Below are 20,029 nucleotides of genomic sequence, written 5' to 3' on the forward strand. Positions count from 1 at the left end.
TGTCACCCTGCTTATTTAACTTATATGCAGAGTACATCATGAGAAATGCTGGGCTGGATGAAGCACAAGCTGGAATCAAGATTGCCAGGAGAAATATCAATAACCTCAGATATGCAGATGACACCACCCTTATGGCAGAAAGTGAAGAACTAAAGAGTCTCTTGATGAAAGCGAAAGAGGAGAGTGGAAAAAGTTGGCTTAAAGCTCAACATTCAGAAAACTAAGATCATGGTATCCAGTCCCATCACTTCATGGCAAATAGATGGGGAAACAGTGGAAACAGTGGCTGGCTTTTTCTTCTGGGCTCCAAACTCACTGTAGGCAGTGATTGCAGCCATGAAATTAAAAGACACTTACTCCTTGGAAGGAAAGTTATGACCAACCTAGACAGCATATGAAAAAGCAGAGACATTACTTTGTTCATAAAGGTCCATCTAGTCAAGGCTATGGTTTTTCCAGTGGTCATGTATGGATGTGAGAGTTGGACTGTGAAGAAAGCTGAGCGCCAAAGAATTGATGCTTTTGAACTGTGGTGTTGGAGAAGACTCTTTTTTTTTTTTTCATATTTTTATTTAATTATTTTTAATATAAATTTATTTCTTTTAATTGGAGGTTAATTACTTTACAATATTGTATTGGTTTTGCCATACATCAACATGAATCTGCCAGAGGTATACACATGTTCCCCATCCTGAACCCCCCTCCCTCCTCCCTCCTCATACCATCACTGATGCTTGGGGCGGGTGCACTGGAGAAGACTCTTGAGAGTCCCTTGGACTGCAAGGAGATCCAGCCAGTCCATCCGAAAGGAGATCAGTCCTGGGTGTTCATTGGAAGGACTGATGTTGAAGTTGAAACTCCAATACTTTGGCCATCTGATGCGAACAGCTGACTCATTTGAAAAGACCCTGATGCTGGGAAAGATTGAGGGAGAAGGGGACAATGGAGGATGAGATGGTTGGATGGCATCACCGACACAACAGACAGGTCTTTGGGTGGACTCCGAGAGTCGGTGATGGACAGTGAGGCCTGGGTGCTGCGGTTCATGGGGTTGCAAAGAGTAGGACAGGACTGAGCGACTGAACTGAACTGAACTGAACTGACATAGAATACAATATTAAGTTTTTAAATTATTAATTCTTAATTATGATACCTTAAATTATGCGTAAGGCTACCACCATATTTGTTTTCTATACCTCTTGTCTGTTCTTGTTTCTTTTCCCTTGTTTCTTTTACTTCCTTTGGATAATTTTTTATTAATAGATTTTATCACTTCTATTGGTTCTTTAGCTATACTTCAGTGTCTTAATGTTTTAATGAATACTCTCATGCTGGCACTATGCTTCCTTAACTCATAATAATCAAACTTTACTTATTATTATACCCTTCACATATAGTGTAAGAAACTTGTAATAGTACACTTCAATTTACCTCTTTCCTGTCCTTTGTGCTGTTGTTGTCATCATATATAGTATTTGTACATTAATTATATAACCTCAAATTAATTGAAATTATTTTTGCTTTAAATTAATTGCTTGTTAATTTAATTATTCTTTATTTACCCATATATTTACTATTTGCACCACTCTTTATTCCTTCCTATAGATCCAAATTTCTGTATTTACATGATCCTTTAGCCTAAAGAACTTCTTTCAGCATGTCTGCTATGTATGTCTATTGCCAACAAGTCTCTCAACTTCTGCTTATCTGAAAACATGCCTTCATATTTAAATGATTATTTCAACTATGCACATAATTATCATGACAATTCTTTTTCATTAAGTGCTTCAGAAATGGTATTCCATTATCTTCTGGCTTCCATTGTTTCTGATAACAAATTAGGCAAAATTGATATCATTGTTCCCGTATATGTACTGTGTGCTTATTCTCTTGCTGCTTTCAGTATTTTTCTCTATTGTTTTGGATTTCAGCAGATTGACAGTCATGTGCCTCTGTGTGTATGGTGTAAGGTGCTCATCTGATGAAAAGCATTTAATGAGCTTCTGATACTTGTGGGTCAATATTTTTAATTAAATTTAAAAAAAAAACACTATTATTTATTGAAATGTACTTTACATGACTTTCTTTTTCTTCTGCGACTCCCAATTGCTGTGGGTCTGCTCTTACTGACTACTTCTGATTTTGGGTCACTTGTTTCTGTTTCTTTGTATGTTTCATATATTATAAGTGAATTCCAAGCATTGTGAATAAAGAAATAATAGAGGCTTAAGATATGATTGGGGAGGGCTTTATTTTGTTTATTTTCTAGAGAATTTAAGCCCTTTCCTGTCTTTGGCAATTAGAGCACATAGATGATGATTTAGTTTAGTTTATTTATTTATTTTTTCAAAAGACGAGTTGAGTTTTGGCTGAGCAGATTGTTAATTAGATTGAGTTCACCTTTGGTTAACCTTTTCTGATCCTTTCTACACTACCACTGCTCAAAACTGACCACTGGGTTCCTGATAACATTTGAGCTAGATAGGGTAGGGGGTGGACCAAAGTTTCAAGTGGCTTTGGTCCATGTTTGGATTCAGTATCCTATTCATTTCTGAATAACTCTGATAAAATGGCAAAAGGGACTTTTGCAGATTAAGATTACCACTAAATTGACTTTGGTTAATACCTGGGTTGGTAAGATTCCTTGGAGAAAGAAACGGCAACCCACTCCAGTAATTTTGCCTGGAAAACTCCAAGGACAGAGGAGCCTCGTGGGCTACAGTCCACACGGTCACAAAGAGTTGGAGATGACCGAGAACACATACACACACACAGTCAAAATGAAAGTCAAATTACCTAAGCAGACCTAACCTTATCACATGATCCCTTTAAAAGCAGAGTTTTCTCTTGAGAGCAGAGAGTAGCAAAGGAGAAAGTGAGGTGGATATCAGGGATGAGAAGTTGAACCAAGGTTTCTGGTTTGAAGCTGAAAGGTGGCCACGTGCAAAGGACTGAAAGCATCCTCTAGAAATAGCTCTCAACTGACAACTTGCAAGGCAGTGGGGACTTTGGGCCAAATAGTCACAGGTAGCTTAATTCTGCCAACAAAATAAGCTTAGAAGGAGAGTCTCTGAACAAGAACTCAGTTCCCCCAATATCTTGATTTTGGCCTTGTGAGAACCCTCAGCTTTGCCATTCTGAGCTTCCGACATAAGAGACCCTGAGCTAATAAATGGATGTTGTTTTAAACTACTGAGTGTGCAATAATTTTGTTATGGAGCACAGAGAACAAATATAGCCAAGACACAAAGATGAGCTGCACGATCAAAGCTAACGGTAGTTTTTGGTAATGACCATCTGCCTTGGTATCTGAATACACGCAGCATTGAAAATTCCACATTTCAGAAAATACTAATTTCTCTCTTTTACTATTCAAAACTCACCCAATAGGATGATCCCAAAAGTATTAAGACTACATGTTGTCTAAAAAAGTTTTCCCACAAACCTCTACCTGTTTTTCTTTATCTGGCACATGTATATTTAAATTTATAATCACCAGCATAAATGTGTTAATAATCTAGAGTGACACTATCTATTTAAATGATATTGAAACCAGAGTAGGGGGAACTGTCCCTTAGTAGTTGGAGATACTAAAAGTAAACATGGTTGCTACATGATGGTAATTTATTAGAAGGCCACTCATAGAAACTGAATCTCTTTCCTAAAAGGTTAAAAAGTGGATCTTGTCATCCAAATCCAGCCCTGCAGGATGGCTCCTGCAAGGAAGGGTGGTGAGAAGAAGCAGTGCTGGTCCACCATCAACCAGGTGGTGATCAGAAAATACACTATCAATATTTACAAGTGCATCCATGGAGTGGGTTTCAAGAAGTGTGCCGCTAGGACACTCAAAGAAATCTGGAAATTTGCCATGAAGGAGATGGGAAGACTGGATGTGAGCATCAACACCAGGTTCAACAAACGCATCTAGGCCACAGGAATAAGGAGTGTCCCATACCAGATCTGCGTGCAGTTGTGTGGAAAATGTAATGAAGACAAAGATTCCACAAACAAGCCCTACACGTTGGTTACCTAGAGCCCATCATCACCTTCAAAAATCTTTAGTTAATGTGAATGAGAAGTAACTGTTGATTGTCCAATAAAGTTATTGAGCTGCCAAAAAATAAAGAAACTGGTTCTTAAGGATAAAGTTGACATCTGCTAGTACATATGTGTGTTTTACAGGTGTCTCAGCATTGTAAATTCAACATCTGCCTTCACTTGTGTTGAACAACTTTCTGGTTTTAGCTAAATTGTTTTAGAAGAGCCTCATTGAAAACTCAAGAGTTATTTTTATAAAAAAAAGATTTGAAAGCATGTTTTCATTTAGCATTAAGCTGCAGCATGTAAACAGTGGTCTGAAAAACCCTGTGCTCTTCAAGATCCTTGCTTCACATTTCTCTGTTAACCCAACTTTGTTCTCAACTTGCCACCAAAACAGTCTAATGATTATGGATAGTGATAAAGAAAACACTCAGGAGTCCAGCAGATAAAGGTATAAATTGACCATTTATTAGCTGAGTAAATAACAGCATCTACGAATCTCAGTTTTCTCATCTAAGGAGAAAAATTTCCATGCTGAGCCATTATGAGGATTATTTTAACAAAGTCAGTCTAGAGTTTATCACTGTTCTGACCCAATTTGTAGTGCATATTTTTATTAATATTTATCCTGAAATCTAACTGTTTTGATCTCTCAGCTTATTTAGAATTTCACCAAATAATTCTTCAGTTGTATTTACTAAAATTTTGCTCTCAGTGTTATCATTTATTCAGAAACCTGTTGCTTTTTTGTCAACAGTTCTTCATTCATCATCAATGAATACTACTAAAGTCATCAGTCTGAGTTAATGACACTTTTTTTAATGAAGCCTTAGTAGCTTAAAATAAGTCTGAAAAGATATTTTAAACTTAATTCCTTAGTTGTTAATGGGGGATATTTAGCATTTTCAGAAAGGGTTTCATTAGTCCAGACCAGAGGGACCACATTATATTAATAATTTTTCTGTATTTTAGTTCCTATAAACACTTTATGACAAATTTTGTTCAGCTGTAATCACTGTTATAATGAAATGATAGTGTTCATTTTCTAGATTTTACAAGGTCCAGTAATTATTTTTTAACACAGGGAAACCATATTCACCAAGCTATACTTTATGAGTCTGAACTAGACAGTTCAGTATTTTATAAATTCAAAGCAAGACTCTATTATTTATTCTAAATGTGACAGCATAGCGTTAGAGATGGGCAGCCTCCACACGAGTAATCTGCTGATTAGTGCATGTACGGATATCAGAAGCCAGCAAACTCCAATTTGCACTGAATGCCAGCTGCATAACCACTTATCAGAGAAGCCCAGATACCAGGGTAAAGAAATATCCCTTCCATAATTATGAGCACGTGTATGCCAGTGCAAACCTGCATGAGTATGACTGAGCATTCTGAGGTAATAAGTTAATGCTATTAAGAGTCATTACATATTCCTAATATGCATACCAACACCTCTTAGTGGTAATATGTTAAGTCCCAAGCTCCAAGACTGTGCTGACAAAGTCCAGTGAGAATGCAAAGAGGTTTCACAGGAATGTCAGTATATGTCCTAAATAAGACTTTGGAACATTTTAGAAAAGGAGATTTTGGAGATTGCATATACTAATTCAGTGTTAATAGCATGTGATATTAATTATTTATCATAAAAACAATTTCTGTCTGGTATATAGGCATCTGATTTTTGTACTAAAGTATTAGTAAGAGGAGAAATTAATGCAAAGTGAAGAGCAGATTAGTGAGAGCCTACCTTAGCCTCAAACCTGTTTTATTTAGCTAAAATTTAAATGACATTAGGTGGCATTTGTACTGTCCACAGTCTATTGCTTTATATTGATTTATTCATTTATATTATGTGACTGGTTCCTGAAGGTATTTGAACTTCAGACTCAAGTTCTACAGGTTTAAGACAAACAGACCAGGCATGTAAATGTGACTGAATCATTTCTTCAGCTGTCATGTCAGAGTTTGACAAAATACAAATGCAAGATTCCACCTGACTTTGGAGGCTGTAATATAATGGGAAGTATCTTGATTTGGGAAAGAGGAAACAGAGTTTCATTTACCCATTCATTTAATCATTTAGATGGACCAACATGTGCTGACTGCCATTAGGTACAGCAACGAGCAATAACACTATATACTAAGACTGTTTTAAGGATTCAACCTGCTAATGCATGTGTATCAGGTAAAAATCTTTTTTTCTTTGCAGATTCCCTTGACTGCCCTCATTTCTTCTTTTTCCTGGTCAGCATGTTGCCCATGCCTAATAGCTCCTTTATGACTAGATGAAGAGCTACATCTTAGGGATCTGGCTTGTTGAAAGGACACCAAGGTGCTAGATAAATTACCTGGATATATGAGAGTGTGAGCTTCCTGTGGAGTAAATGTCACCACTGGGAAACGAAAATGAAATGAAACTAAGTAGATAAATTTCTCCTCTTCCTCTAATCTTGGATTGCTCCAAGGTGCAGTTCTTTGCAAGTCTTCAGGAAAATCCTATATGCCAAGCAAATATCCCCACTAGGTAACTTGTGGATGTAGTGACTGACACATTAAAATGATTGCATTTCATTGTTTATTGTCTTGTATGTTATTTCCCTGTCCTCTTTCCACCTTTCACTACTCTGGGCTTATGTTCCCCAAATAAAGTACCATTGTGAAACTGGACAAGTCATCCTGTCTTTCTGAGCCTCAAGAATAGAGTTGAATAATTCATAAACTTCATCTAACTCTCAATTCTCACATTAGAATTCTATGACTATCAGCAAGGATACTAAAATTATTTATTTTGTAAAATGGCCATTTTCCAGAACTGTTAAAGCATTATATTAGAAGTGATCTTTTAAATATAAACTTTAAAAAATCAAAACAGCTTTCTCTTTTTTCTTAAAGAACATTACTGGTCCCCAAATCCTATTTTGCATCTCAAAATTAAAAAAATTTCATTAGGCAATTTCTAAGTGAGCAACACATCTCTATAATTCTATAATTTTATGATTCCATTTGGACAGTCTCGTTTTAACAGCCTTTTTTTAAAAAAAGGAGGAAAAGAATTACCATTTATTGTGTCAAAACTATGGCTGCAGGCATTAAGCAACTTACTTTATACACATTATTTTACTTAGTCTCCACAAATGAAAGAATTGTTTTCTCTTTTATAAAGTTGTGGAAGACCCAAGAGAATGATAAATTACAGGTGCATTCACGTGCGTGCTCAGTTGCTTCAGTCATGTCTGACTCTTTGCAACCCTGTGGACTGTAGCCAGGCAAGCCCCTCTGTCCATGGGTTCTCCAGGCAAGGATACTGGAGTGGGTTGCCATGCCCTCCTCCAGGGGATCTTCCCAAACGAAGGATAGAACTTGCACGCCCTGCGTCTCCTGCATTGTAGGTGGATTTTTACCACTGAGCCACTGGGGAAATCCTCAGAATTACCAGGTGCACATAGCTAATAAGAGGCAAGCACAGATGAAAAAGCTACCTGCCCATCTTTTTAAAATTTTCATCTCCTTCCTTTGATTTTCTTCCCTCCACAAAAAGCCTGTTACTTAGAAATCATTCATTAACCCACAGGTACACAAATTAAATACTCCTTTAGTATTTTACCTTTTGCCAGCATGGTAAAACCAGAGAAGGCAATGCCACCCCACTCCAGTACTCTTGCCTGGAAAATCCCATGGATGGAGGAGCCTGGTAGGCTGTAGTCCATGGGGTCGCTAAGAGTCGGACACGACTGAGCGAATTCACTCTCACTTTTCACTTTCATGCATTGGAGAAGGAAATGGCAACCCACTCCAGTGTTCTTGCCTGGAGAATCCCAGGAACGGGGGAGCCTGGTGGGCTGCCATCTATGGGGTCGCACAGGGTCGGACACGACTGAAGCGACTTAGCAGCAGTAGCAGCATGGTAAAAAGCATCTAGTAACTTAGAGCTATAGCATTATATCTCATTCAAATAGTCCTTGTAGCTGTCAAGGGTCGGACATGACTGAAGTGACTTAGCAGCAGCAGCAGCAGCAGCTGTCAAGGATAACTGACAAGTTTAAAAAATTTTTTTGACAATTTAAAAAATATTTTTGTTTTAACTCAGCACATTACAATATTAACTTTCTGGATATATTTCAACTAGTTCAACATTTCATTCACTATAGTAATAGGTAGTAATAGCACCTATCAGTGTCTGTTACCAACACATTTGTGCTTTGCCAATACAAATATAAAGGACATCCACAAGACAATTCTGATACCTAAGAAATATTAAAGTCCTTTCTCATTTTCAAAGAAAATCTTTTGTTATAGTCAACGTTGAACATGTGTTTATTTTATTGCACTTGAATAATTTAAAGCTGGTAATGCACACATGGACTAAGGTAAGTCTATGCTAGCAAAATATGAAGTTGTACCAATATATCATTCACAAACTTTAAGAGGCATGACATGAAATAGAAAATCAAATCTATGTTTATAGTTAACACAGAGATATTTAACTCAGTTTTTTAATCACTAAATTATCATTTATGATCAGATATTAAAATCTTCCCCATGGTACAACTATACATATCAGTGAAAAAAACTTTTTACATTAATTATTAAGCATAATTAAACACTAATTTCAGAACATAGCTCTTAAGTAAATAAGAATATATCAAAAGTAAAACAATCTTATGTATCTCTGCCTGGCTCCTATACATTGATTTAATTCTTATGATTCTCATTAAAAAACTTGGTCTAAACATTGACTGGTTAGAATAATCTTGGATAACCTCGTTAAAACATTAGATTACTAGAAATTTTCACAGTATTGCATTTTCAATGTACTCCAGTTATCCAAAGAATCTCATTGTAAGAAATTGTAAGATGGAAGATAACATGGAAAGACAGAATACAGGTAAAGCCAAAAAAAGGGTAAAATACTTATGGTGCTTTGTTTTTAATATATAGCAAAGGGCCTCACATACTAAATGAAACAAAAGCTTCCAAATGATCCTAAGTGGTATCTGGATGCTCGGCCAAGAGTTCTATTTCTATCATCTATGATGATACACAGAGTTTCTACTGAGTGACTCCCAAATGGCTGGGTGGCTAGATGCCAACAACACCCCAATCAAGACTGAGCTTGCGTGCCGGCATGCTATGTTGCTTCAGTCATGTCTGACTCTGTCCAACCCTATGGACTGGAGCCTATCAGGCTCCTCTGTCCATCGGATTCTCCAGCCAAGAATACTGAATTGCCATGTCTTCCTCTGGGGGATCTTCCCAATCCAGGAATGGAGCCCACATCTCTTATGTCCCCTTCATCGGCAGGAGGGTTCTTTACCACTAGCACCACCTGGGAAGCCCCATTAAAACTGAGACCAGACTTAACTTTTGTTTGGAAGGAAAAATAACACAACTGTTTTTAAAGTGTTCTATTTTACCAAAGGTCTCAAACTACTATTCTACTCATGGTAGAATAAATATGTTGATCAACATTTGCATGTTCAGAATAGCCAGAGGCAAATACAAGCAGAACAACCCCAAACTGGCAGAGTTGTCCTTGGAAGCTCACACCTCCCTCTTGCATATTTTCCCCAACTTCTGGTCCTCCAGAGGCCTTTGATTTACTTCTAGTTTCAGAGGAACATGTTAGCTCAGCTTCCCCCTGAAGTAGTCCTTTCCAGATCAGCTTCCATAGGTCACCTCAGGCTATTTATTCACACAAATGGATATAATGATTCATTTATGCATTTCCTCAATAAACATGTGCTAAGGTGTCCATTTTTTGCCAGGCACTGTGCTGGACACTATAAAAATATTACTACAGTAAACTTAGATAATGGGCTTCCTTGGTGGCTCAGACAGCAAAGAAACTGCCTGCAAGGCAGAAGGCCTAGGTTTGATCCTAGGCGAAGATCCCCTGGAGAAGAGAATGGCAACCCATTCCAGTATTTCTGCTTGGACAAAGGAGCCTGGAAGTAACAGTTAGTGGGATCGCAAAGAGTGGGACACAGCTGAGTGACTAACACAACAGACTTATTTAACACAGTGGTAGGAAAGACAGGGGGCTTCCTTGACTGCTCAGTGATAAAGAATACACCTGCCAGTGCAGGAGACTTGGGAGACATGGGCTCAATTCCTGGGTCAGGAAGACCCCCTGGAGGAGGGCATCGCAACCCACTCCAGTATTCTTTCCTGGAGAATCCCATGGACAGTGGGGCCTAGCCAGCTGTAGCCCATGGCATCCCAAAGAGTCAGACACAACTTAGCAACTGAGCGCACACACACACACGGGAAAGACAGAATTTTGCTTTGTTATCTGTAATCTTGCTGCTGCTGCTGCTGCTAAGTCGCTTCAGTCATGTCCGACTCTGTGCGACCCCATAGACAGCAGCCCACTAGGCTCCTCCATCCCTGGGATTCTCCAGGCAAGAACACTGGAGTGGGTTGCCATTTCCTTCTCCAATGCATGAAAGTGAAAAGTGAAAGTAAGTCACTCCGTCGTGCCCGACTCTTAGCGACCCCATGGACTGCAGCCCACCAGGCTTCTATGTCCACGGGATTTTCCAGGCAAGAGTACTGGAGTGGGGTGCCATTGCCTTTTCCATCTGTAATCTTACTTTGCTGCATTTTGAAAGAATAATATGTACATTGTTAACACAAAGAAAGAGACTAGTGCAAGAATTTTAAGCAGAAATAAACATATTTTAAATAAAAATGACCCTCCTAAACCTCTCAAATTCTTTCATGTCCCACAAAGGATCTAACATCTGGACCTCTGCCTCAAAAGGCAGCAATGCTGAATTCCAACAGCTCCAAGCAAGCCAAGACTTCCTTTAGGCTACCTTCTCTTCTGCTGACCCTGGAAGACCCAGGTATGATATAACTGGGTTTGAAGTGAAAAGTAGGAAACAAGAAAAAACAAGATGTGCCTTAGGGAGGTCAAGCCTAAGCCAACAGGAAAAGAGAAGCTGTGGAATGAACATGAGATTGAAATTCTGATTTTAGACAACACCAAAACTTTTAGCACTCAATACGAATCTTCATTAATTAAAATATGACTGTGATAATATGGAAAATCATGAATTTTGCCTGTGAGGCAAACAAGGGGTAGGGAAAATGAGATCCAATGGAGCATGTTTGAAGAGTAAGGATGAAGAATAAGGAAGTCTTTTCCTATTTATGGCACAGATTTCAGCTTTCCAGGTGGCACTAGTGGTAAAGAACTCACCTGCCAACGTAGGAGAAGTAAGAGGCACGGGTTTGATCCCTGCGCTGGGAAGACCCCCTGGAAGAGGACATGGCAACCCACTCCAGGATTCTTGCCTAGAGAATCCCATGGACAGAGGAATCCGGCAGGCTGCAGTCCAAAAGGTTGCAAAGAGCTAGGCACAGACTGAAGCAACTTAGCACCTGCACCATTTTAGCCTGCTAACAAAGTGGTTGCAATGACGTTTTGTATGTTTATTGCATATATAGCCAAGTCACCGCCTGCCCCCCTTTTCTTTTTGGAATATGGTCACCTCACACTGCTGTGTTGCTTTCTGCTATAGAGCAAGGTGAATCAGCTATATGTATACATATGGTATACTGTGCTGCACATCTAGCATAGAGCACTGTACATATAGTATGGTGCTGTGCTCTGTCCAACACTTAGTCACTCAGCTGTGTCCCACTCTCTGCAGCCCCACGGACTATATAGTCCATGAAGTTTTCCAGGGAAGAATACTGGAGTGGGTTGCATGCCCTCCTCCAGGGGATCTTCTCAACCCAGGGATTGAACCCAGGTCTCCCACATTGGAGGCGGATTCTTTACCATCTGAGCCACCAGGAAAGCCCAGGAATATTGGGGTGGGTAGCATACCCCTTCTCCAAGGGATCAAACTGAGGTCTCCTGAATTGTAGGCAGATTCTTTACCAGCTGAGCTACCAGTTCAGTTCAGTTCAGTCGCTCAGTCGTGTCCTACTCTTTGAGACCCCATGAATTGCAGCACGCCAGGCCTCCCTGTTCATCACCGTCTCCCGGAGTTCACTCAGACTCACGTCCATCAAGTCCGTGATGCCATCCAGCCATCTCATCCTCGGTCGTTCCCCCCTCCTCCTGCCCCCAATCCCTCCCAGCATCAGAGTTTTTTCCAATGAGTCAACTCTTTGCATGAGGTGGGCAAAGTACTGGAGTTTCAGCTTTAGCATCATTCCTTCCAAAGAAATCCCAGGGCCGATCTCCTTCAGAATGGACTGGTTGGATCTCCTTGCAGTCCAAGGGACTCTCAAGAGTCTTCTCCAACACCACAGTTCAAAAGCATCAGTTCTTCGGCACTCAGCCTTCTTCACAGTCCAACTCTCACATCCATACATGACCACAGGAAAAACCATGGCCTTGACTAGACGGACCTTTGTTGGCAAAGTAATGTCTCTGCTTTTGAATATGCTATCTACGTTGCTCATAACTTTTCTTCCAAGGAGTAAGCGCCTTTTAATTTCATGACTGCAATCTCCATCTGCAGTGATTTTGGAGCCCCAAAAAATAAAATCTGACACTGTTTCCACTGTTTCCCCATTATTTCCCATGAAGTGATGGGACCAGATGACATGATCTTCGTTTACTGAATGTTGAGCTTTAGGCCAACTTTTTCACTCTCCTCTTTCACTTTCATCAAGAGGCTTTTTAGTTCCTCTTCACTTTCTGCCATAAGGGTGGTGTCATCTGTATATCTGAGGTTATTGATATTTCTCCCAGCAATCTTGATTCCAGCTTGTGTTTCTTCCGGTCCAGCGTTTCTCATGATGTACTCTGCATAGAAGTTAAATAAGCAGGGTGACAATATACAGCCTTGACATACTCCTTTTCCTATTTGGAACCAGTCTGTTGTTCCATGTCCAGTTCGAACTGTTGCTTCCTGACCTGCATACAGATTTCTCAAGAGGCAGGTCAGGTGGTCTGGTATTCCCATCTCTTTCAGAATTGTCCACAGTTTATTGTGATCCACACAGTCAAAAGCTTTGGCATAGTCAATAAAGCAAAAATAGATGTTTTTCTGGAACTCTCTTGTGGCTGTTGGCAATTTGATCTCTGGTTCCTCTGCCTTTTCTAAAACCAGCTTGAACGTCAGGGAGTTAGTTCACGGTTCACATATTGCTGTAGCCTGGCTTGGAGAATTTTGAGCATTACTTTACTAGCATGTGAGATGAGTGCAATTGTGCGGTAGTTTGAGCATTCTTTGGCATTGCCTTCCTTTGGAATTGGAATGAAAACTGACGTTTTCCAGTCCTGTGGCCACTGCTGAGTTTTCCAAATTTGCTGGCATATTGAGTGCAGCACTTTCACAGCATCATCTTTCAGGATTTGAAACATCTCAATTGGAATTCCATCACCTCCACTATGTATACATATATCTCTTCTTTTACAGATTTCCCTTTTAGGTCACCACAGAGCACCAAGTAGAGTTGCCCATGCTATACAGTAGGTTCTCATTAGTTACCTATTTTATACATAGTGATGTATATATGTCAGTCCCAATCCCCCAAGTGAGCAGTTCATCCCACTGCCCCCTTCCCCTTTAGTAGCCATATGTTTGTTCTCTATGTCTGTGTCTCTAATTCTGCTTTGTAAATAGGATCATCTCTACCATTTTACTAGAGTCCATATCTATGTGTTAATATACAATATTTGTTTTCCTCTTTCTGACTTACTTTACTCTGTATGACAGTCTCTAGATCCATCCACATCTCTGAAAATGACATAATTTCATACCTTTTTATGGCTGAGTAATATTCCATTGTATATATGTATCATGTCTTCTTTATCCATTCCTCTGTTGATGGAAATTTAGGTTGCTTCCATAGCCGGGTTATTGTAATTAGTACTGCAATGAACGTTGGGGTACATGGATCTTTTTGATTTACAGTTTTCAAAGCAAGATGAAAAGAAAACCCTCAGATTGGGAGAAGATATTTGCAAATGAAGCAATTGACAAAGGATTAATCTCCAAAAACAGAAAATAGCACATGCAGTTTAATATCAAAATAGCAAACAACCAAGTCAAAAACTGGGCTGAAGACCTAAGGACATTTCTCCAAAGACATACAGATGGCCAAAGATGCCTAACATCACTAATTATTAGAGAAATGCAAACCAAAACTACAATGAGTATCACCTCACTCAAGTCATAATGGCCATCATTAAAAAATCTACAAACGATAAATGCTGGAGAGCGTCCAGAGAAAAGGGAACACTCTTACCCTGTTGGTGGGCATGTAAATTGATACAGCCATTATGGAAAACAGTATGGAGATTCCGTACAAAACTAAAAACAGAACTACCATATGACCCAGAAATCCCACTACTGGGCATATACCCAGAGAAAATCATAATTCAAAAAGTCATTGGGTTTCGATAAGGTATTTTTCTGTCTCTGATTTCCTGTGTGCTCCTGCCTAGAACCATTCTCGATGTCAAGTGCTGTGTGGCTTCAGCACTCCCCTACTTAACAGCAACCTGCTCGGTCCAGATTCACATACACTCCTAACTATTCAGAGTCTGCCTAATTCTCTAAATGTATTAACTGGCACTGGATTGACACCTTCTATGTTGATCAGCAGTTGTTACATTGGCTTCTAAATTACTTCAGCTTGGCATTACAGAGATAATATGTCACTAATACAAACTTGTGTATTTACAATATTAGAATCGCTGTCTTGTTATTTTTTCATTACTACTGTATTTTCTGAGTCTCCCTCATTATCATGTGTATTGTTTCATTGTTTACATATTCAGTGCTATTATCTCTAAGGCTGTCAGCAGAAGCATTCTGAGATAATGATGCTGTGGAAAGAGAATTATCTAAATATGGCACTTCCTGCTCATGCTCAAATAAATTATTGTGTAACTCTTTAGATGCTTCTTCTGAGTCCTCATTAAGGCTAAGGCCTAAGGGAATTATGGAGCATTGACTGCCTTTGTCTAGAGTCCAAAGATACAGACACAGAACTAGAGACAGAGAAACCAGTCAAGACTTGAAGCAAAGGAGTTCCAATGATAGTAACGGAGGATGTAAAAATACCCAATAAAATATATATTTTAATAGCATTAGTAATGTAAGAGTATTTGCTTGAGAGTCTCAAAGTAAAACAATGACTGAGATGAACATGAAATGTTTCAGGAGTCGTGTTTTAGTTTGATTTAGAGATTGCTTGTTCAAAAGCCGATGGTCCTCAGGGGACTTCACCCACTTTCCTGGCTTTAAATACCAACAATTCAGCCATGCCTCCCAAAGTGCTATCCTTATCTCTGACCTCTTCATTGAGTTTCAAGTTCAAATATCCAACTTCAGATTTGTTAATGTTTTTTAGATTTTTTTATATGGACCATTTCTAAAGTCTTTAGTGAATCTGTTACAATATTGCTTCTGTTTCATGTACCAGTTTTTTGGCCACAAGGCATATGGGACCCCTAGCTCCCTGACCAGGGAAGAAACCCACACCCTGCACATTGGAAGAAAATGTCACAGCCACTGGACCACCAGGGAAGTTCCCCAGCTTCCAATTTGACCTCTACACTGGGTTGTTTATGTACATCTTAAACTTGACCTGGCTAATATGGAACTCTTTGTCTCCCTTCAAAATCTCTTTGTTCCCACTCTCCTCTGTCATCTATCCTCAGTACCTGTCAACATCATGGACTCTACGAAAACCAAGACATCTCCCCTGACTCTTCTCTCCCTCTTCCTCCCAGCTGATCAAGTCCTGTGGGTTTATCTCCAAAATCGATCCCAAATCCATCTAATTCCCTCCCTCTCCACTGAGACCACTCTCGCCCGGGAAATCACCATCTCGTAATGCGCACCACCTCCCAACAGGGAGCAGAGCCTCCACTCTTGCCCTCTGCCCACAGCAGTCAGAGACAACTTTGTTAAGATGTGTATCATTCGGTGGCACGCCCCTGCTTAAAGCCCTAGTGGCTTCTTACCATACTTAGAATCAAATCTACACCCCTCACCAAGGCCCACCCAACCCTGAGTGGCTTGCTCCTGCCTGCCTCTTGTGCTGCACCTCCTTTCACTCCCTCCAGCCACACTGGCTCACTTTTGCCTCGTGTTCTTTACATGTGCTGATCCCTCAGTCTAGAATATTCTGCTTCCAGGTCTACATGTGGATGGATGGCTTCTTCCCCAAAATGCTCAGGAAGGATTTTCAACACCCCAGCCATAGTCCCTCTCATCAAGCACCCCTTTGTGGCCCATATCACCCTCTGAAAGTATCTGGTGCATTAATTCATTTGCATATTTATTATCTGTCTTATCCCACTAGACTGTAGGCTCCATGAGGGCAGGAATCTTGTCTCTGTTGCTTCCCACTCTGTATCTAGGATCAATAATGGTGCCCAGCTCATAGCAGTCCCTCAGTGAATATTCACAAATGAATGAATGATTGGAATTAAAATTATTTATGACTCAGAGGCCCACACGCCAATCTTCTTATGTTGCTGTTAAGTTATACTATGTTAAATGGGCTAGTGCCTGGCTACCTTCAGTACGTCTGGGAAAATCCACATTGGAGACTCAGTGTCCAGATGTGGTGATGGGTGCCCACGCCTTTTTGCAAAGCTAGTATTTCAGATCTTATAGTTCTTTCATGCCACACCTAGTGTCATCAAAGTGCTCAAACTGCTCTTCTGGTCTGGGGGAGACCACCCCCTTCTCTCTGCTATGGGAGTCTGAGAGCCTCTCTGCCTGGAATTCTCTTTATCACAATCATCTCTCCTGACCTCTTTCCTCTCCAGATTCCCCAGCAATGGACAGATTCAAGTAACTCTCCCAGGTCCATCAAGAACGCTATGTTTACTAGAAAGACAGAACTACTGTTTCACACTTTTTGACATTCTTTAATTGTATGTTGTGGTGACTTAATGTAGAGTTTAGCTACAGATTTTTATTTATTTTTTGAAGGGAGGTAAAGGGAGAAAAGCGAGTGATAGAATTGCCTCAAAAAATGTTTCTCTAAGCCCTGCTTTAGTTTTCTGACCAGTTTAATGTCAAAAAAAACCCCACCAAAACCCCTAAAGTGTGCCCTTAGCTCCTAAGGTTGGTGTTGCCTGCAAGCAATCCATCTGTTTCCCCATAAATGAAAGAAAATGTAAAAACAGTAAGTAAATAATCAATATTGCCTTCTACCACACCACCAAGATCCCAGAGGGGAAGAGATAATAAAGAGTTATTGAACTGTTTCCTTGGAAAAAAATGTAATCCTAAATAATACCTCTGAAGTCCCAAAAGTAGGTCAGAAGGTGGTTCAGTAATATTTGCCAGAACAGTTAGTTAATATTAGAATAATAATATAGAATCTGTGAGTCCTCTATAGACAAAACAACAAATTTCAGCAAGACAAATCTGTAAACTACCATAAATTATTATCTAAAAAGGTCAATTTAATGAAAACGTATGGTTAACCCTGTGCTTTTCAGACAGATATAAATGGTTTTGCACTACAATTGCTGCTGCTAAGAGCTCATATTTAGTTTGGCCCTTACTGTGGTCCCATCACTATCGCATATGCTTTGTGTGTATTCACTCACGCACTTCTCAAACTCCCCTGTAAGGCAGATAACGATACCTATCCACCTTCAACAGGTAAAGAAACAGAAGCACAGAAAGGTTAAGCAATTGCCCACTGGTACTTAGCACTCAGTGATAAGCTGGATTTCAAATCCACGCTATATTTTCTCTATGGGGTTTCCCTGATGGCTCAGCAGTAAAGAATCTACCTACCAGTTCAGGAGAGATGGGTCTGATCCCTGGATCGGGAAGATCTCCTGGAGAAGATCTCCTGGAAACCACTCCAATATTCGGGCTGCAGTCCAAAGGGTCCGACATGACTTAGCAACTAAACAACAAATACCTTCTCTAGCCACCAAACTCTGCCACTTGTGCCCTCCTAGCAGGGGTAGCATCCAGTGCCATTTATCAAGTTCTCCCATTCTTCTGTGCACTATGGAAAGCCCACGGCAGGTATCATATCATTTAACCTTCCCCCCAATTCTGAGGTGTAGGAACTATTATTATAACCTTTGTTTAAAACCAATGATGGTATGATTTTAAAGAAATTTTCTCCTATATGGCCCACTAGCAGAAACAACTAATATTTTTTTTTTAATTTTGCAAAGCATGAGCAGTCCCTGACAGCTCAGTTGTTAACTGCTAAGTCATTTCCGACTCTTTTGTGACCCAATGGACTGTATGTAGCCCACCAGGCTCTGTCCATGGGATTTCCCAGGCAAGACTACTGGAGTGGGTTGTCATTTCCTTCTCCAGGGGATCTTTCTGATCCAGGGGTCAAACCCTCTCAATACACACAGTGATTTCTTCAGTAGCCCTACATGAGGATCTAGAATTGTCAGCTATAAGCCATCTCCACTCTGTTTTTAATGTGATATCCACTTTTTTTGCATCAAGAAAAATATTAGCTCTTTGTTCTCAAGCAGGAACATTTTTGAGGTGATGCTTCTTAGTCTTCTAGCTGTACAGACCTGTACAGCAGGTTACTTTGCTCATTCCAACCCTGCATTAGGACTGAATTCCCCAAGAAAAAGTGTCTCCATTAAGGAAATTCAGCAATAGCTCAACCTTTGCGGGCCACAATTCATAAAATATGACTCCCTTCTTTGGTTAAATTAATTGGACTTCAACTGAGAAACACTAACAAAGGCCTTTTATTTTATACTTTCCAGCCAACGAATCCTTTTCAAAGTGAGGCCTATAATATTCTTTTATTAGTCCACGAGGTAACAAATGTAATGAGGACATCAGTGTTATTGGAATAGTAGAGAAATCTCTGAAGCCAACAGAAGAGAGCTGGGAGCTCCATCAAGCAGCAATAACAGGATAATTTAGCAATAATCACCATTAAAAGCTAAACACGCATGCATAATTAGAGGTGAACAATCAAATAGTAAAATTGCAACATTAATTACAATCAAATAAAAGTTAACACTGATTCCTTATGATATGACAGGCACTGCTCTGAGCATTTTAAATGCATGATTTTATAGACAGCCACAGGAGGAATTAATATTATTATTCTCAGTGTATAGATTAGAAAACTGAGGCTTACAGAAGCCACATAATTTGTCCAGAGTTATACAGCCAGTAAGCAGCAAAGCCAAGCTTGGAACCCAACCATTCTAAACCCTACACGTTTGAAGTCTGCTAGGTTTTGTCAACCCTCACCTTCATAGATAGATAACACAACGCAGGCTGGGCAGGCTGACTATAGACGATTCCCCAACAGCAGGCACCGAGTCACTCTGGAACTATGCCCATGCAATTCTCTGCCTGGGGCACTTACCTTTGCCAATCCCCTTTTTACTCTCTAAGATTCAGCTTAAGTGTCACTTCAGGAAGGCTGCCATTATGCCAGCCACCTATGCCCAAAGTTCTCCAATCGCATGGTTACATGCCCTTTCTCTGGCTTGAAATGCATGATTTTCTGTGCAAAGAAGAAAAAGAAGTAGGAAACTTGGGGCTGCAAATAGTGAGAAGAAGAAATTTGATTTCTACAGCTACTTCAGTTATATCTAGGGAGGAAAAAAAAACCAACACATTCACCTGTGTGAAAAGTGAAAGTGTTAGTCACTAAGTCATGTCTGACTCTTTGCAATTTCATGGACTGTAGACTGCCAGACTTCTCTCTCCGTGGAATTTCCCAGGCAAGAATACTGAGTGGGTAGCCATTTCCTTCTCCAGGGGAACTTCCTGACCCAAGGATCGAATCCGAGTCTCCTGCACTGCAGGCAGAAAATAGGCACCCACTATTTATTTATGTGAACTTTTCGACAGTCCATGTTCTTTCTTATCTCAGTCCAATTTCATTGTAACAAACAAACAAAAAATGTCATAAAGATAAGTTAAAAGATGTTTGCCTTTCCTGGTGTAGGAGGAAAACAACTCTATGGAAGTCTCTGGATAATAAATAACTTCTCTACCTCTTGCTTTTCTTGGCAGGTTTGTGAAAT

General features: G+C 39.9%; 1 pseudogene; it reads left to right on the forward strand.

The window, feature by feature from the left end:
• Positions 1-3,685: 3,685 nt before the first annotated feature.
• Positions 3,686-20,029, forward strand: part of LOC120854145 — a 41,733-nt pseudogene continuing 25,389 nt past the window's right edge.

This window comes from Oryx dammah, unplaced genomic scaffold (genome assembly GCF_014754425.2).
Source record: "Oryx dammah isolate SB20612 unplaced genomic scaffold, SCBI_Odam_1.1 HiC_scaffold_27, whole genome shotgun sequence".
Taxonomy (NCBI): domain Eukaryota; kingdom Metazoa; phylum Chordata; class Mammalia; order Artiodactyla; family Bovidae; genus Oryx; species Oryx dammah.